We start from the raw sequence: 16045 nt of genomic DNA, 5'->3' as shown, positions 1-16045 counted from the left end.
GACAATTCTTGATGGGCATCTTCTTTGGCTTGTCATCGTTCAGTACACATTGATTGCATGATATGCAAAGCATGGCTCTGGGAAGGAAGCACTAGGCTAGTTTAACCAAATTTAAGAGAAGCTCTTTCTCCAAATAAAATCACCAATGATTGCACCTTGAAGACATGCGGCCTTGCGTAAGACCTTCACATGGGTGAGGAAATTCACAATGAGATTGCTAATCGGGGTTGTTGAAGAAAGATGTTGGTCTTGGCAATCTTTGGTCAATATGTATGTCAAATGTGTTGTCCTTATGAAAGCACTCGAATTACTTGAAGATATTTCTATCAAAATGGCATCTCTTGGAACGTGTTGGTTGTAGGATTTTCCCAACATTGTTGTGACAAGAAAGCATTGGATCATTTTGACTAGAGGCAAAGCAAAGGTGTTTCTCTAGATGCAATCACCGCTTCTTACACTTTGAAGGAAGAGTGAGAGAATTTTCCACATCCTTAGGCTTTTGTGGAGTGAACGGTGCAATCACCATAGAAAAGGATTCACTGGGTGGGGGGGGGGGGGGGGGAGAGAGAGAGAGAGAGAGAGAGAGAGGTACCAGCAATGCATGCAACTTTTGTAGTTCCTTCTTCTTGGGGCTTATCTTTGCCTTTGTTGTTGCTAGATTCCTTGGATTTTGCATCTTTTCAACTCCTTGGAGAGATCTCATTTAGCAAAGCATTTCTCTTCAAGATGACCAATCTTTCTACAAAATGTGCAATGACAAGGTTCTTTGGAGTGTTTGATAGGTGTGGAAGCTTTGTTGGTTTTACATTCCTTTGAGTATTTATGTCCTTTGTTTTGAGCTATTGTTCTTTCTATTTGTCAAACATTTGTAAAATTTTCATAAGTGGGAAAGGGTATCCGGAGAGGAGAGTGATAGTGTCCACAGAAGTTCTCAAATGATGAAGGAAGCTTACCAAGGAGCTTGTGATTGGATTGGACAATTTTGAACCACACTCCTTCAATAGCTATTTGATTCAAGAAAAGTTCCCAATTTTCTCAAGAATATTTTCATTCTCTAGAATAGTCAGATCATCCAACTCCTTCTCAAGCGATGAAAGCTTGGTGGTAGAAATAGATCCATGGAAAGTGTCAACTACAGGGAGTTTTCCAAACGTCGTGTGCGAGCCACAAGTGCTGCAAGCACACAACCTGTACACATAGACAAGCTCTACGACTATAGATGGTGTGTCACTCACCTCCAGCACTCTTGTTGCTAAGGGAATCTTGCGTGCACTAAGAGGAAGAAGCCAATGCGTTGTTGACCGTCTTCCTTGCTGACATCGTACTCCCGTTGCTCGATCACCTATGCCTCTCTCTCTCTCTCTCTCTCTCTCTCTCTCTCTCTCTCTCTCTCTCACACACACACACACACACACACACACACACACACACACACACACACACACACACACACACACACACAGAAGAAGAGGATAAGGCAAGAGCAATCTTCATATGTTCAAAATGAATCAAAAGACTAGTTGTACAACCTTATCTATGTGTTGGGTCCATCCCTTTCACATACGGGCGCCCACACCCAATTTGCACTAAACGAGCTTGGTGCACAGTCTAGTGCGCCTCTCATTGGAAATGACAATCCTTAGACTATAGACCTACGAGATCGACAATCCTGGCCCATAACTAAATATAAATAATAATAATAAGGATGACATGCAAAGTTAACAGAAAGCACATAGATCTAGCCAAAGTTGACAAGCAATCATGGAAAGGAGAGAAACTAAGAAGAGACACATGGAAAAAAACCATGAATGATAAGTGTGATAGCTGGAGCCTCCATGTACTATGTAGTATAAGGTGCCATAGTATTGTGTGGCTAGTCAATGATAGACCATAATTTTACACTACTTAAGAGCCACCTCATAAAAATGGACCAATTTTGATAAATATGAGGTACCAACTAAGCATCAAAGAGAATTGGAACATTCAAGATTGAGTGAATGGATTGAATGATGTTAGCATTGAGAATGAAGCATGAGGAATTTAACCACACTAAGAGGTGTAAGAATAAGAGGATCCTAATGCACCTATTGGATTGACTGTCATCACCATCAGTAAAACTATTGTAGGAGATTCACTGCGAGGTATTGTACATGATGCCATGGGAATAGTACTAAAAACATTACCAAGCTGTGTGGATGCTATCATAAAATCTAATATCTAACCAACCCAAATGATTTTCTCATATTAAACTGATCATTTAATGTGGGAGAATAAATGGGAACAAGGGTTAAGGTATAGACATGTGCTTATAGATCTATCTCAACATGGGGCCAATGGTAAAGGGGCCCAAATGAGAAATGGTCTACCAAAGAGAAAGGCTAACCAATTGAGCAGAAAGACCTTAGTGTTAGCTTCATTGAAGACCTCCAATAGTTAGTGTTAAAATTCCTTTGACCTTAGGTAAGCTAGGGTTGTGCTTGAGGTGGGAACCCAGCCCAAGCTTGAGGTGCTTGTCATGCTTGATGACTAAGGTACTTGTCGTGCTTGATGAATAAGGTGCTTGTTACCATACACATGTGGTAGTGATGTGTGTGACCACACTAGGACCGCCAGGGCATTTTTTCCCTCTTTAGGAGGTTTTCCCCCCCGTACATTGTATATACGCCCATCACTCTAGGGCTATCTATCTTTTCCATTGCACACTAAGAAACACACTCTCTATTGTGTGCCTTGGGCTTCCTTCGTCTTCTCCAAGCTGTGTGCATTTCTCTGCAACCCTGATTCCAACAATTGGTATCAGGCTTAGCCGCTAGCTGCTCCAGCATACGCCTGCTCACTTTCTCCGATTACAGTGAGGTTTGGCAAGCGTTCTCAGGTCGACAAATATTTTGGGAGAGCTTTGAAAGCTTAGGCTACTCACATTTTTAATTCGAGATCATTTCGGCCTCCGTTTCCACTACAGGCAGGCCTGCACAGGCAATTTTGTCATTTTGTGTAGAATTTCTTTCAGTGTCGTTTTTTGCATAACAGGTGCCTTACAGTCTTCTATGGTTTATGCTATATAGCACGTGTTGTTCCCGCTCCGTTTCTCCTCTTTTCGGACAGTTTTCACATCACGTGCAGCATTTACCATGGCTGATAACAACACAGATGTGTTCGAGATGTTTGCTGCTGGGGACAGGTTGGATGGGGACAATTACCCTATGTGGGCTTATATGATGCAACACGTTCTTGTTTCAAAGGATGTATGGAATATTGTGCAGGGCATTGATGTACGTCGTGGTTCTGAGGATGTAGGCGATGTTGAGGATGTTGCAAGTCTTGTTGCAAGGATTGTTGCTATTAGAGTTGGTTTGCCTACGACAGAACAATCTCGTTGGGATGTAAAGGATGCGCAGGCTCATGCATTGATTGTGTTCTCTGTGAAGCACACCATTGTTCCGCACATCTGTTCAGCAAAATCTGCAAAACAGGCTTGGGATATTCTAGGAGGTCTTTATGCAAGCCGCAATGAGGCTAAAATTGATTTGTTGTGTAAAGAGTTGGAGTCAAAGATTATGCATGAGGAAGATGATATGGACACTTTTCTTGTTGGTGTCAAGGATATTAATGAGCAACTTATTTCTGTAGGTGAAGTCATTTCAGACAGTTCCCTTGTGTAGACTGTTCTTGATGCCTTACCAGATTCTTACCAGACTTTTGCTAGTACTTGGAGACTTATGACCCAAGGAAATCCTGAAGTTGTCAAGTTTGATGCATTATGCACATTGCTATTGCAAGAGTCACTTTCCATAAAAACAGGACTAGACAGCGTGCAGTTGAAGAGGCTTTCATTGCTTCTCAAAGAAAGGATGGTAACAACAATGCAACCACTTCTTATGCTTCTGCTGCGAGTGGAAAAAACTCTGTTCCTAATGCTTTTGCTGGTAGCACTTCGTTTGGCAATTCTGGTGATAAGGGCAAAAACAAAATGCGTTTCCATTATTGTAAAGCTAATGATCACTTGATCAAGCAGTGTCCTAAGTTGAAGGCAAAAGAGGCTAAGAAGAAAGAGGGTGGTTCCACTATGAATGCTGGTTCCACTACAAATGCAGCCATTGTTGAGTCTTCTGTAAAAGGAGATTGTAATGCTGATGTTGATGCAGAATGGGCTTTTTGTGCAGAGTACACTTACAACCCTGCTGTCCATTATGCATGCATGTTAGTTGCTGCAGATTCACATGTGTGGTATTTCGACAGTGGTGCTACAAAGCACATTACCTCACATCGTGAATTGTTCACCTCTCTCGAGTTTGTCCCTCATGGGATTCAGTCACTTGTGCCAACAATGCCTCATATCCACCTCAAGGGGTTGGAAAGATTGTGCTTACTACTGCAAATGGCATTTGTTTCACACTGGTTGATGCACTTTATGTACCTGGGATCAAGAAGAATCTTTTGTCTGTATCTGCACTTGCTAGACTTAGACTTGTAGTCAAATTTGTGGATGACAGATGTATAGTTCATAATCTCAGTTTTGGTGATGAAATTGTTGCATCTGGGCTTTTGTGTCGTGGGATGTATAAGCTCACTTTGTATGACAAGTGTGGACAAAATTTTGCAAATGCAGTTGCAGATTCAAGGGCTATTTCAGATGCAAAACTTTGGCATGCACGTTTTGGTCATTTGAATTTTGCCAGTTTGCTACATTTGCAGAAATCTGATATGGTTGCTTCTTTGCCGCCTCTTGAAGCACCTGTCAAACATGTTTGTGAAGGCTGTATTTTGGTAAGATGCAGTGTTCTAAGTTTCCAAAGGATGGTTCAGTTCGGGCCCCATGCAGGTTGCAGCTTGTGCATAGTGATGTTTGTGGGCCCATGCAAACTCCGTCCTTGGGAAATTACCTTTACTTCATGACTTTCATTGATGATTACTCCAGGCATGCATGGGTATTTCTGCTTTAAGTGAAGTCCGAAGTTTTTATGTGCTTCAAATTTTTTTTGGCTATGGCTGAAAATGTCTCGAAATGTACTATGGGCACCCTCCGTTCCGATCGAGGGGGGGAGTATATGTCTCATGAATTCAATGCATTTTTGGCTAGTCATGGGATAAAACACCAATGTACAGTGCCTTATACACCTCAGCAAAATGGTGTTGCTGAGAGGAAAAACAGGTCACTTACGAAAATGGCATGATGTATGGTCAAAAGTCAAGCTTTATCGTATTCTTTTTGGCTTGAGGCCATCATGTGTGCCACTTATGTACTAAACAGGTGTCCTACGAAAGCTTTGCAGTCTATTACTCCATATGAAGCATGGCATGATAGAAAGCCTTCTATTGAGCACATGCATGTTTTTGGCTATTTGGCATATGCTTTGGTACCACAAACACAATGCAGAAAATTGGATGATAAGGCTGTCAAATGTTTTTTTGTTGGTCATATTCTGGTTTCACGGGATGTAGTGTTTGTGGAAGATTCTGTTCAGCCCTTGCTGTCATGTACTAGAGACAGTAATATAAGCTCACAGGACATTTATGACACTTTGTTGCCTCTTTTCAGTGGTGGAAATACGAATGTAAGTTCTAATGAGGCAAATGTGCAGCCTATGGGGGTTTCTAAAAATGTTACAGATCCGCCTATTACTGATGCAGATGTACATGATGTACTTGATGAGGAAAGGGCTGAAAATGAGCATGCTAGAGGTATGCCAAAATGACTGTGCACACTTTGCGTGACAGTAAATTGGATGCACCTTTGTCTAGTCGTACTCGTTCAGGCTCTCGCCATGCATCTTATGCATTAGATTGTTATGCATTGGATGTGTCTAGCTTACATGATGTTGAGGAGCCTCTATCTTCTGATGAAGCATAGAATTCAGAAAATTGGATGGCTGCCATGCAATCAGAATATGATGCACTTATAGAAAATGACACATGGACTTTATGTGATTTGCCTCCTGGAAAATCTCCTGGCAAAAAGGCCATTGGTACGAAGTGGGTTTACAGGTTGAAACGCAAGCCGGATGGTGAGATCGATCGCCATAAAGCTCCACTTGTTGGAAAGGGTTATGCACAACAAAAAGGCATAGATTATGAAGAGACTTTTGTTCCCACTTGTTGTATGACTACTGTGCGTTTTCTATGTGTATTGACAGCTCATTTCGGTTGGGATGTACATCAATCAGACATTGTTACTGCTTTCTTGAATGGTGATATAGTTGAGGAAGTTTATGTAACGCAGCCTCGCGGTTTTTTCAAGAAAGGACAAGAGGACAAAGTGTGAAAATGTAACAAGGCTTTGTATGGGTTGAAGCAATCTCCTCGTGCCTGGTATGAGAAAGTCGACACTCATTTGGTCAAACAAGGCTTTCGTAAGAGTCCAACAGAAAGCACATTGTATGTAAAGCGTGAGGGTGATGTACTTCTCATTGTGGTTCTTTATGTAGATGATTTGCTGATCACTGGACCAAATGAGAGACATATTGCTGAATTTAAGGCTGATTTGAATGCTACTTTCAAGATGAAAGATTTGGGGTTGTTGCATCATTATTTGGGCATACAGTTTAAGCAGTGTGATGGTGGTATTGCCTTGTGTCAGAAAAGTTACATAGAGACATTGCTATGTAAGTTTGGACTTGATGATTGCAAACCTATTGCCACTCCCATGGAAACAGGTTTGAAATTGAGTCTTCATGACACTGGTGATCCTGCTGATGTCACTCTTTACCAAACTGTTATTGGATGCCTCATTCATGTATGCAACATGAGGCCAGATATTCAGTTTGCAGTCTCACAGGTCAACAGATCTATGCATAGCCCAGGGTCTAAGCATTGGCAGGTTGTCAAGAGGAGTTTTTGCTACCTTAGTGTCACTTTACATCTTGGATTGTTTTATCCCAAGGGGGGATCATTGCTGCCAGCCTTACATGCTTTTTCAGACTCAGATTGGGCTGGTTGTTTTGACACGTAACTGTCCACAAGTGGTTTTTGTTTCATGCTTGGCACTTCATGTATATCTATGTTGAGCAAGAAGCAACCTGCTATGGACACTTCAAGTTGTGAGGTTGAGTACAGTGCAGTTTTCACAGCTACGATTGAGTGTGTATGGCTCATATGTCTTATGGCTGATTTGGGTGTTGGACAGGACACTGCCAACACTATCTACACTGGCAGTCAGAGCGCATTGGCAGTGGCGAGGAACCCAGTTTTTCATGCTCGCAAAAAACACATAGAGGTGCATTACCACTATGTCAGAGAGAGGCTCTCAGCAGGAGAGATCAGCTTGGCTTATGTGCCAACACAGGACAACCTTGCAGATCTTTTCACAAAGGCATTGTCTCGTGAGAAGCTTGAAGCTTTCCGCAAAGCTTTGGGCTTACTCCCCTTTGTGGACTGATCATGTCCTCAGGCTATGGCACTTCCCTTTACTCATGTGCCAGCTCTCGTTCACCGCATCACTCCAGGGGCGATTTGTTACCATATACATGTGGTAGTGATGTGTGTGAACACTCTAGGACCGCCGGGGCATTTTTTCCCTCTTTAGGAGGTTTTTCCCCCCATGCATTGTATATACGTCCATCACTCTAGAGCTATCTATCTTTTCCATTGCAACTAAGAAAAACACTCTCTATTGTGTGACTTGAGCTTCCTTCATCTTCTCCAAGCTATGTGCGTTTCTCTGCAACCCTAATTCCAACAGTGCTTGTCATGCTTTCCAACTAGGGATCTTGAAGTGCTTGTGGGAACACCACCCAAGCTTGAGGTTCTTTGTCATGCTTGTTGACTAAGGTGTGCCAAAAAGTCAATATTCAATCCCTACAAGGAGGGGGCGAGCCCTACAAGAGGGGGATGAGAGAGAACACGCACACACTCAAACAAAGCATGCTTGGTACAAAGAAAGCAAAAGGGACACTTGTCAAATTCCTCCTCATGTTGCCCTCATGGTGTGCCTAAAGCCTATTGGTTGACCACCCAAGGGGTCCAATGATAATTTAGGAGATTTAATTAATTGACTTTGCACTCTCAAAGGGGAAAGGCAGACACTTGTCCCAAGGCTACTGTTGTTGCTTGGTATGAATTCTACTTATGATTGGCTAGTTCTGGAGGGGTCTAATGAGCTTCAAGCATGAGCTACAAGGTGGGTGTTGGGCGGTTACGCCGCTAGCGGTGGCTATGATAGCGAGAACTCAACCAACAAACAAGAATGTCAGACGAGGACGGAGCTTGACCCGCAGGCGCATGGAAACAAATAGGTGGGTGTCAAATCACCTACTTGACCTTCTAATGACAATCACTACCAAGGAAATCAAACCTAAGTTATCAAATACGCAAATGACTGAAATCCGTACTACAAACAAATGCTATCCGAAACATGATCTAAAGTCATCGAATCAGCCTCAAACTCAAAGGGGGGTCTCTACACTAGGTAAGGACAATACCCTATGAATCTTCAATACAATCTCAACCTGTAATCACTCCGTGCGGTAAACGCGTATGAAGACAGGCCGAAAAATTCAGGTGACCAAATTTCGACTCCGATGGTACTAATGTGTAGCTCTACTCGCTGCGGTTCTATAGATATATGGCATGCTCAATTCGAACACACAGGTAGGGAGAAAACTCACATAGAAGCTCGTGGGAGCTCACCTCGTGTAGAAGCCGAATGCGTGCACACTTGGTATTGGTGCGTAGCTCTCGCCGTTGCTAACACAATGGCGGTGTCGCTTCTTCAATGGCGGGTCCGTAGCTCGCGTAGCAAGAGGATAGACTCTCTCTCTCTCTCTCTCTCTCTCTCTCTCTCTCTCTCTCTCTCTCTCTCTCTCTCTCTCTCTCTCTCAGACACAGTCACGGCGCTTCAAAACTTATCTTGATTAATAAAAACTTGTCCTTAGGTTTACAATAATTGGCTCTTATACCACAGCCTTGGAGGTGTGAACACATCTCTAATCTAACTACATAAGCAGGTGAAACTAATTGGGGAATACAAGCTGGAAACTCAATTGAGTCCCGCTAATTACAATGAATCGCCTCCATCAAAAAATGAAATGTCGGAAAGACATTTATTACAATAAGTGTTTACATAAATATGAGTGTGAGCAAAAATGTCTAGGTGTAGTCCTCCACTCAACACTCCCCCCTTCCGCGTTCATGCCGTCCCTGACATGACATCTTTGCTTTGTCTTTAGTGGAGTCCCGTCGATTTCAGCATCTGAAGATGTGACTCGTATCTCAGGTTTCCAATGGTCCGTGTAGGGCCGAATATCTTACTTTCATGAGTAAAGAAACCACTATAGAATGCCTCCTCTTTTGTGATGTCGCCTTCGTATAGCGCGACATACTGCTCTTCTTCTAACCTTTTCTTTGTCTTCATTACTTCAAACTTTAGTAGAGGAAGGGGCAATGTAGGTTGCATCCACTGTTCTTGCAGCACCTTAGTATCCACCCCTTGAAGTCCAATGGAGAACAGGAGTCTTCTTTCCCACCCCATGGCCGCCTTTGCACTCTCATCTGTTGCCTTCTCTATCTGCTCGTGCAATCTTTTTTCCTCATCTTCGGTAAGTCTTGATGTTGCATCCTCGTCTTGTGCAGGGGCTGGATCTTCACTTGTTGTGGCTTCCCTAGTCTCTGGAAGCTCCACGGCTGCCCGCCTGTTTCTTCTTGCTGATCCTCTGCATCTTTTATCACTTTGTCTTGCAGATCTTGGAGCTGCTTTTGGAGGGCCTCATTCTCTGCTCTTAGTGCTTGGGTCACTGATGTCAGTCATTCTTCTGCAGCCAATGAGCCCTCTGCAATGTGCAATCTCTGCACTTGCTCTACCCGCAGTTCTCTTTGCAAACTTCGGATTTGATCTTCTAGACCGGGGATTATTTCTCCCTCTGGCTCTACTCCTGCTCTGCTAGCTCTTGGTGTGGATCTAAGCCTTAGGATTGTTCTATCCTGTAGCTCCATTCTTTCTCGTAGCTCAATGAGCTCATCCTTTGCAGCTTCCAATTCCTCATTAATTCTTTCTTTGGCTTCTTGTGCACTGGCCACCTCTCTTGAAGCATCAGCAAGTTGGAGGATTAGTCTATCTCTTTCATTTTATGCTTCCAGGAGAGATGCCTTGAGGTACTCTGATTCTTCTAGTGCACTCTCATATTTTGTTTCCATCTCCTCTTCTCTCTTTTCCGCTTCTTCTTTGTTGTCCCTCATTGCCTTTGATCGGGCTTTGATCTGCTGCAACAGTTGATGCACTTTCTGGATATCTCTTTCATCTTCATCTTCGAGCTCATCCTCCTCTTCAAGCTCATCCTCTGCCTTCTCGGTTACCAACCTTCGCTCTCTGTTGAATCGATTCTTGGTCCTCCTTTCCTTTCCTCTCTGTTCTTCCCGTGTTAACACAATGCCATACACAACTTTGAGGGCCTCTTCTTGAGTATATCCTGTGTCGATTAGAACATCATATTGCTCTTTCTTCATTTGAATTGTATCCGTTGCCTTTTCCTCTTGTTGTATTTCAGGATTTTCTGGCACATCCACCTAGACTCTTCTACCTTGCTCTTGCCCTTGTCACCGCCTTTTAATTCAGCTTTAATGTGCTAAACTTCTGCTTCAGTGTATGGCTCTACTGGTTGCTGCTCCAATATAGCTTCTGATTCTTCATAAGCCTTGATATATTGATCGTACTAATCAATATGGGGTCTAGTTGAGCTGGCTCCGACTTTAGTTGGGTCTAGTACCCACTTTTCCTCAAAATCTCCTTTTAAAGCTCACTCGGCTCTAAACTGTTCAATCAGCCTCTCCATTCTGGCGGCTTTTTGGCTCTTAGTTTGCTTGGGAGCGGGTTTCTTCTTGGTCTTCTTCTTGAGGGGCTCGTCTGCTTCTTCTTCTGGCTCGGAAACAATCTCTAGCTTCCACCTTGCCCTTGTTGACACTCTCTTGGTGACCTTTGGCTAGTCTTCATCTTCATGTATCTCTTTTAGCCATTGGTTTTGCGAGGGAACCTTTGGCCATTGGTCCCTTGCTCCGATAGCTTCATAAGATATCTTAGTCAACACTTCGGCTCCCCCAATGTACTTTGGCTTTTCGTTCTGCAAAGCAATTACTTGCTTGTGAATGTGCTGAGCATAATTGACTTCCTTTGGGATATTGCTCTTTATTGCCCAAGTGATGGTTGTGGCAATGGCATGTGGTGGTGTGGTATAATTTTGGGGTCTTTTGCTGCATATATGTAAGAATTGGTTGTAGAGCTGGCAAAGCTTTGCAGCTGTCGGATCTGCCATGATTTCATAGGTGACATTTTGCTTCTTTGGCCCATACACTTCTATAGCTTCTCATCTTTCTCTGACTGAGCTTCCTTTGTTGTGCAGCTTCAGAGCATCTGCAATGAGCTGAGGAGTGATAATCACTTCAACTTTTTCCCCATCCCAGGCTGTGAGGGTAGTCATTCCGTCTTTCTGTATTGTGGTTACCAACTCATACACTCTTTGAGCGTTTACTCCTGATGGTATGGAAGCAAAAAAACTGCGAAGATCTGCCCTTTCCAGGTATCTGCTTATCTCCTCTTTTCTGTTGTAGTACACCAGTTCTTGGGGGATCATTGGGATATCCACTGTTTGTCCCTGTGGGTCTCTGAAAGTACCTTGGTATATCTTTATCCCCTGTTCTTCTAACACCGCTTCTTCTATCCATGTCTTTGTGGGCTTGAGAGTCTCTGGGGGAATAGAAAATGGTTCGGCTTCTGCTATTGCTTCCTTGAGTGTCGGTCTCTTTCTCTTTGATGACGACTTCCCCGAATCCATGGATCCTGTAACTCCAATTTCAGAAGTTAGCGTCTTTTTCAGTATTGAAAGCCAAAATTAAGCTTTTAACTATCCAATTGACTTAAAAATTGAAACATAAGCTATTCAGGGCCTAAGGATGCAATGCATATGGAAAAATATGACATTTGGGTGCAAAATCATGCTGGAGACATCATACGCGTATGATGTCTTCTGTGTCAGAATGGCTTGATATTGGTTGTGCTTGTAGATGATAGTGCATACATCCATTCTATATGCCTAGATTTGAATTTGGGTCCCATTTGGTCAAGTTATGGTCATTTGATTCCTGGTCAGGCTCTTTGCAAGATATTGAGGGGGAATTGGATTTTGTGATCCAAATTGGATGAAACTTGGTGGTTGGCTCTCAAATGGCATGTAGATCACTTCTGTGTGGTGATTGCAACCCTGAAATGCAAAAATCCAGTAGGGAGACATCATACGCGTATGATGTCTTTTTGGGTAAAATTGAACCATTTTGCATTGTAGCTTGGATTTGGCTTTATATAGGCTTAGACAATGATTTGATGAAATTTGGGTATAGTTTGGACTAAATTTGGCTCTGGAGACATCATACGCCTATGATGTCTTTTGTGTCTTTTTTGCATGAGATTGGTTCTATGGGCTCCTCATATGATAGTAAAGGACTGTGTGTACTCAAATATGGACTTGAAGTTGAGTATGATGAATTTTGGCAAGATCAGGCTTTAAAAAGAGGATTTTTCGCTGATTGGGCTAATAGAGTGATCTCCTTGACCAAATGGTACCAAACTTCATATGTGGCATGTATTTGATATATATAATGGATATATGATGAAAAATGATCAATTTTGGCTCTGTATGTGTAAAGTGACATCATACGCGTATGATGTCTTTTTGGCCAAAATGGTACTTTTTGGTTCCAGATAGCTTGTGCATATGTTGACCAACATCCCTACAAAGTTTCATTGAGTTTGGAGCTATTTTGGCAAATTTAGGGCCATAAGTCGGTTTTTTGCCCTACTTGGCGTCTTTTTAGTTTGCAATTGGTTTTTCAACTCCAAATCTCATGATACTTTGTACATTTGATGTTGTTAGCATATAGAAAGAGGCTATGCATTCATGTGTTCAAGATGATGTGAAAATCATGCTGTGAGACATCATACTTCTTGATAAAAGTGTTTTTTTTTTGTGCAAAGCCTGGTTTGTGCTAGTGCCCTAAGCCCTGCTAACTAGTTTTCAACCTTAAAAATCATCAGTTTAGTTAAAAGCCCCCTTTGTAGGCATTTCAGTCTCCGAAGTCGTCTTTTGGTGTTGGAGTTGATTTTCCTCGATCTTTCTCCTCGAGAGTTGCATCCTGAGCTCATTTGAGGTGTCGGGAAGTAGTCTATGTGGTTGGACTCGACTTTGGTTCCTTCTTTTCCACATTTAGCCATTTGATTGCCCGAAAACGTCTTTTTCACCATTGGTAAGTGAAACGGATTTCTTTTGGGTTTTGCTTGTACACATGTGTCATTGATGACTATTTGAAGTTGCTTGTGAAGTTTCATTGCAGTCGGTCGTCAATTTTGGCCGTTATGCCAAAATGACGCTTTGTGTGTCTGTCGCTGAATTAGTTGTTTTGACCCACTTTTGGTGGTCCAAACCTGGAGGTAATCCATGGTTGCATTGTCCTCGATGTTGTCAAGCTTCTTGCGAAGTTTGGTGTCGTTTCGACAACTTTTTCCTGTTTGCCGCTTGCAGGCTCTCTTGACCTAGGGTTTTTCCAGTTGGTTTTTCTCGTACTTTGAGAGTTAGGAACTCATCTTCTACACTAGGGTAAGCCACCTATTGGTTCTTGCATGGTTTGGTTAGGCGGTTGTGCCTCTACCTAGCGTTCTACACATTTCCCGTTTGCTCTTGTTTCTTTGTTTTGGTTAGTTTCCGCGACAAAAGTTAGTGATAAGCATCAAAAGCTTATGGCAACGAGTCTACCTCTCATATCTGGAGTCCTCTGAGCTCTCGTAGCGGTTGTAGAAGGATGTAGAAGGTCAGATGCTCCTATGTGCTCTTTGCTCTCTCCAAGTGGGTAAGAGTGCAAATGAGCTTGTAAGTGAAGTAAAAAATACTTAACTCTGGACTTCCTGGCTCACTTGTTACCAAATTTGACATGTGCTCCTATCTCGTTGTGAAATGCACTTTAGGATTTGAAATTTCTCAATTTGGACTCCGTTTGACCTGTTTCTGAGAAATTTGTCCACTTTGCCAAAATTCTGCCATTTCGGGCTTTCCGTAACTTTTCCCGAATTGTACCCAATTTTTACCATGGGTTGCCCTTGTCCTTAGGATCATCACTATCTATTCATTTCTTTTTTCTGATCTCGTTTCACCTGCTTTTTTATTTTTCTTTTACTTTTATTAAGAAAATACTAAAAAATAAAGGGAAATAACAAATTAAAGCCAAAAATTTCCAAAAATACACCATAATTAGCTGGTAACCCCATGTATATGTATATACACTTATTTGTGGTTTTTCGGCTTGGATTACCATTTTTTCCACTTTTTGGCTCTAGAAACACGCATATTTGTCGTATTTACAAACTTAGAGACTCAAATTCATCCTTTGATCTCTTATTATTGCAAAACAAAGTATGTAAGGTCATAAATATTATCAATATCCGCAATCAAACATAAAAATTCAAAATCATGTAAGACACTGCCCTTGTAATATCATTTTCTTTGTCCTTATTGCTTGTAGTTCCTGTATACCTGTATACCTCCCCCCCTCCTAGCCTGAGTCCTCCTGGACGACTATGAAGTGTTTGAGGGTGAAGCATTGTAGTTGTTGTGGTCATGCCTGGTGAATTCAATTGTAGAGCAATGAAATAGCAATATTTGCAATAATGCCGCTCTTTGTTTGATTGTCGGGTTTTTGGGCAATATTTGGGTTGTTTGTAGCACTTGTGTTGTAGAATCAGTACCTGGGTTGTTGTTTACATTTGTGTCCCTTTTGATAATCCAAATCTGCTTCCGATTTGTCTATGCTTGCCACAAACTCTTTGCTACCCAAATCTGCTTGACTTTAGGTTGTGATGTCTCTGTCTCTATCGATTGTACTGAAGGGAGTTCCTGTTTACAAATCTTTGGAATCCAAATTTCCCTGCTATGGCTTTGTGCTGTTATCAATTTCTTTGGAATCTAGATTAGTTTCACGGAATTTGGCTGTCTGAAATCACTCTGTTGTTTGGTGTTGAAGACTTTGTTTTCCACCTTTGTTCTCTCTGGCACAACCTTCTTTGGCCTCCATACCAACTTTGAGTCTGTCTTTATCCGAGGTTGAGCTATGCGTGTATTTTTTGTCTTCTCTACCCATGTCTGAGATTTCTTCTTTGAGGAGAATTCCGGTTGTGTAGAAGTGGATTTTGGTCCCTCCTTCATCACCTCTTTAGGTCGTTTATCCTTGTCATTGGATTCTTCGGCTTGCACCTGTACGGTTGCTTTGGAGAACGGAATGGATTGACTTTCCTCCTCATATTTGATGTTAACTGAATTTGAGATCCAATTAATCATCGCATAGTACTGCCTTTGCCATGGTTGTCCTAGTAACAACGGATGTTGCGTAGCTTTGTCTTCGACCACATAAAACATATGTGGATACACATATTGATTTATCTGTACGTGCAGTACTATGCATCCGATTGCCTTAATTGAGTGTGCTGAATAACTCCTCAACTCCTGTTTGGCAGTTTGCAGCTTATTGTCATGTTTCAATTGTTTGTACAAACTGACTGAAAGCAGGTTAGCTTGTGCTCCTGAATCCAATAGTGCTCTGGCATTAATCTGGTTTGGCCCCACTTTGACCTTGATGATGGGCTCTACTTTGTCTTCGCCCATTTTTGATACACTGACTGCGTTTATTCGTAAGGCTTCTTCATTGCGTTGTCGCTGATGCAATAGTCTTCTTTTCTCCATTCTTTCTTTTGCTTCCGCTTGCGCTTCCTCAACAATCTTTTTCTTTTTCTGAAGTCGCAGTTTATCTTGATGTATTTTGAGAAGCATGTCCTGGGTTAGTGGCAAATGATACTTCTTCAATCTGCATCCACTAATCCAGTTTGGCATTTCTTCTCCGTCTAATGTAGCAAGCTTGACGGTCCCACTTGGTGATAGATCTTTAATCACAAGTGGTCCCATCCCTCGCTTTTTAAGTTTTTTTGCATGCTGTTTTAGAGTGTATACTAGGACAAAGTCCCCAATCTTAAACTCTTTAGTTTGTACATGCTTATCAAAGAACTCTTTTTGTCGCCATTTCT

Source organism: Adiantum capillus-veneris, chromosome 14 (assembly GCF_014529385.1).
Source record: "Adiantum capillus-veneris isolate H3 chromosome 14, ASM1452938v2, whole genome shotgun sequence".
Lineage (NCBI taxonomy): Eukaryota > Viridiplantae > Streptophyta > Polypodiopsida > Polypodiales > Pteridaceae > Adiantum > Adiantum capillus-veneris.
Note: the sequence above shows the minus strand (reverse complement) of the source record.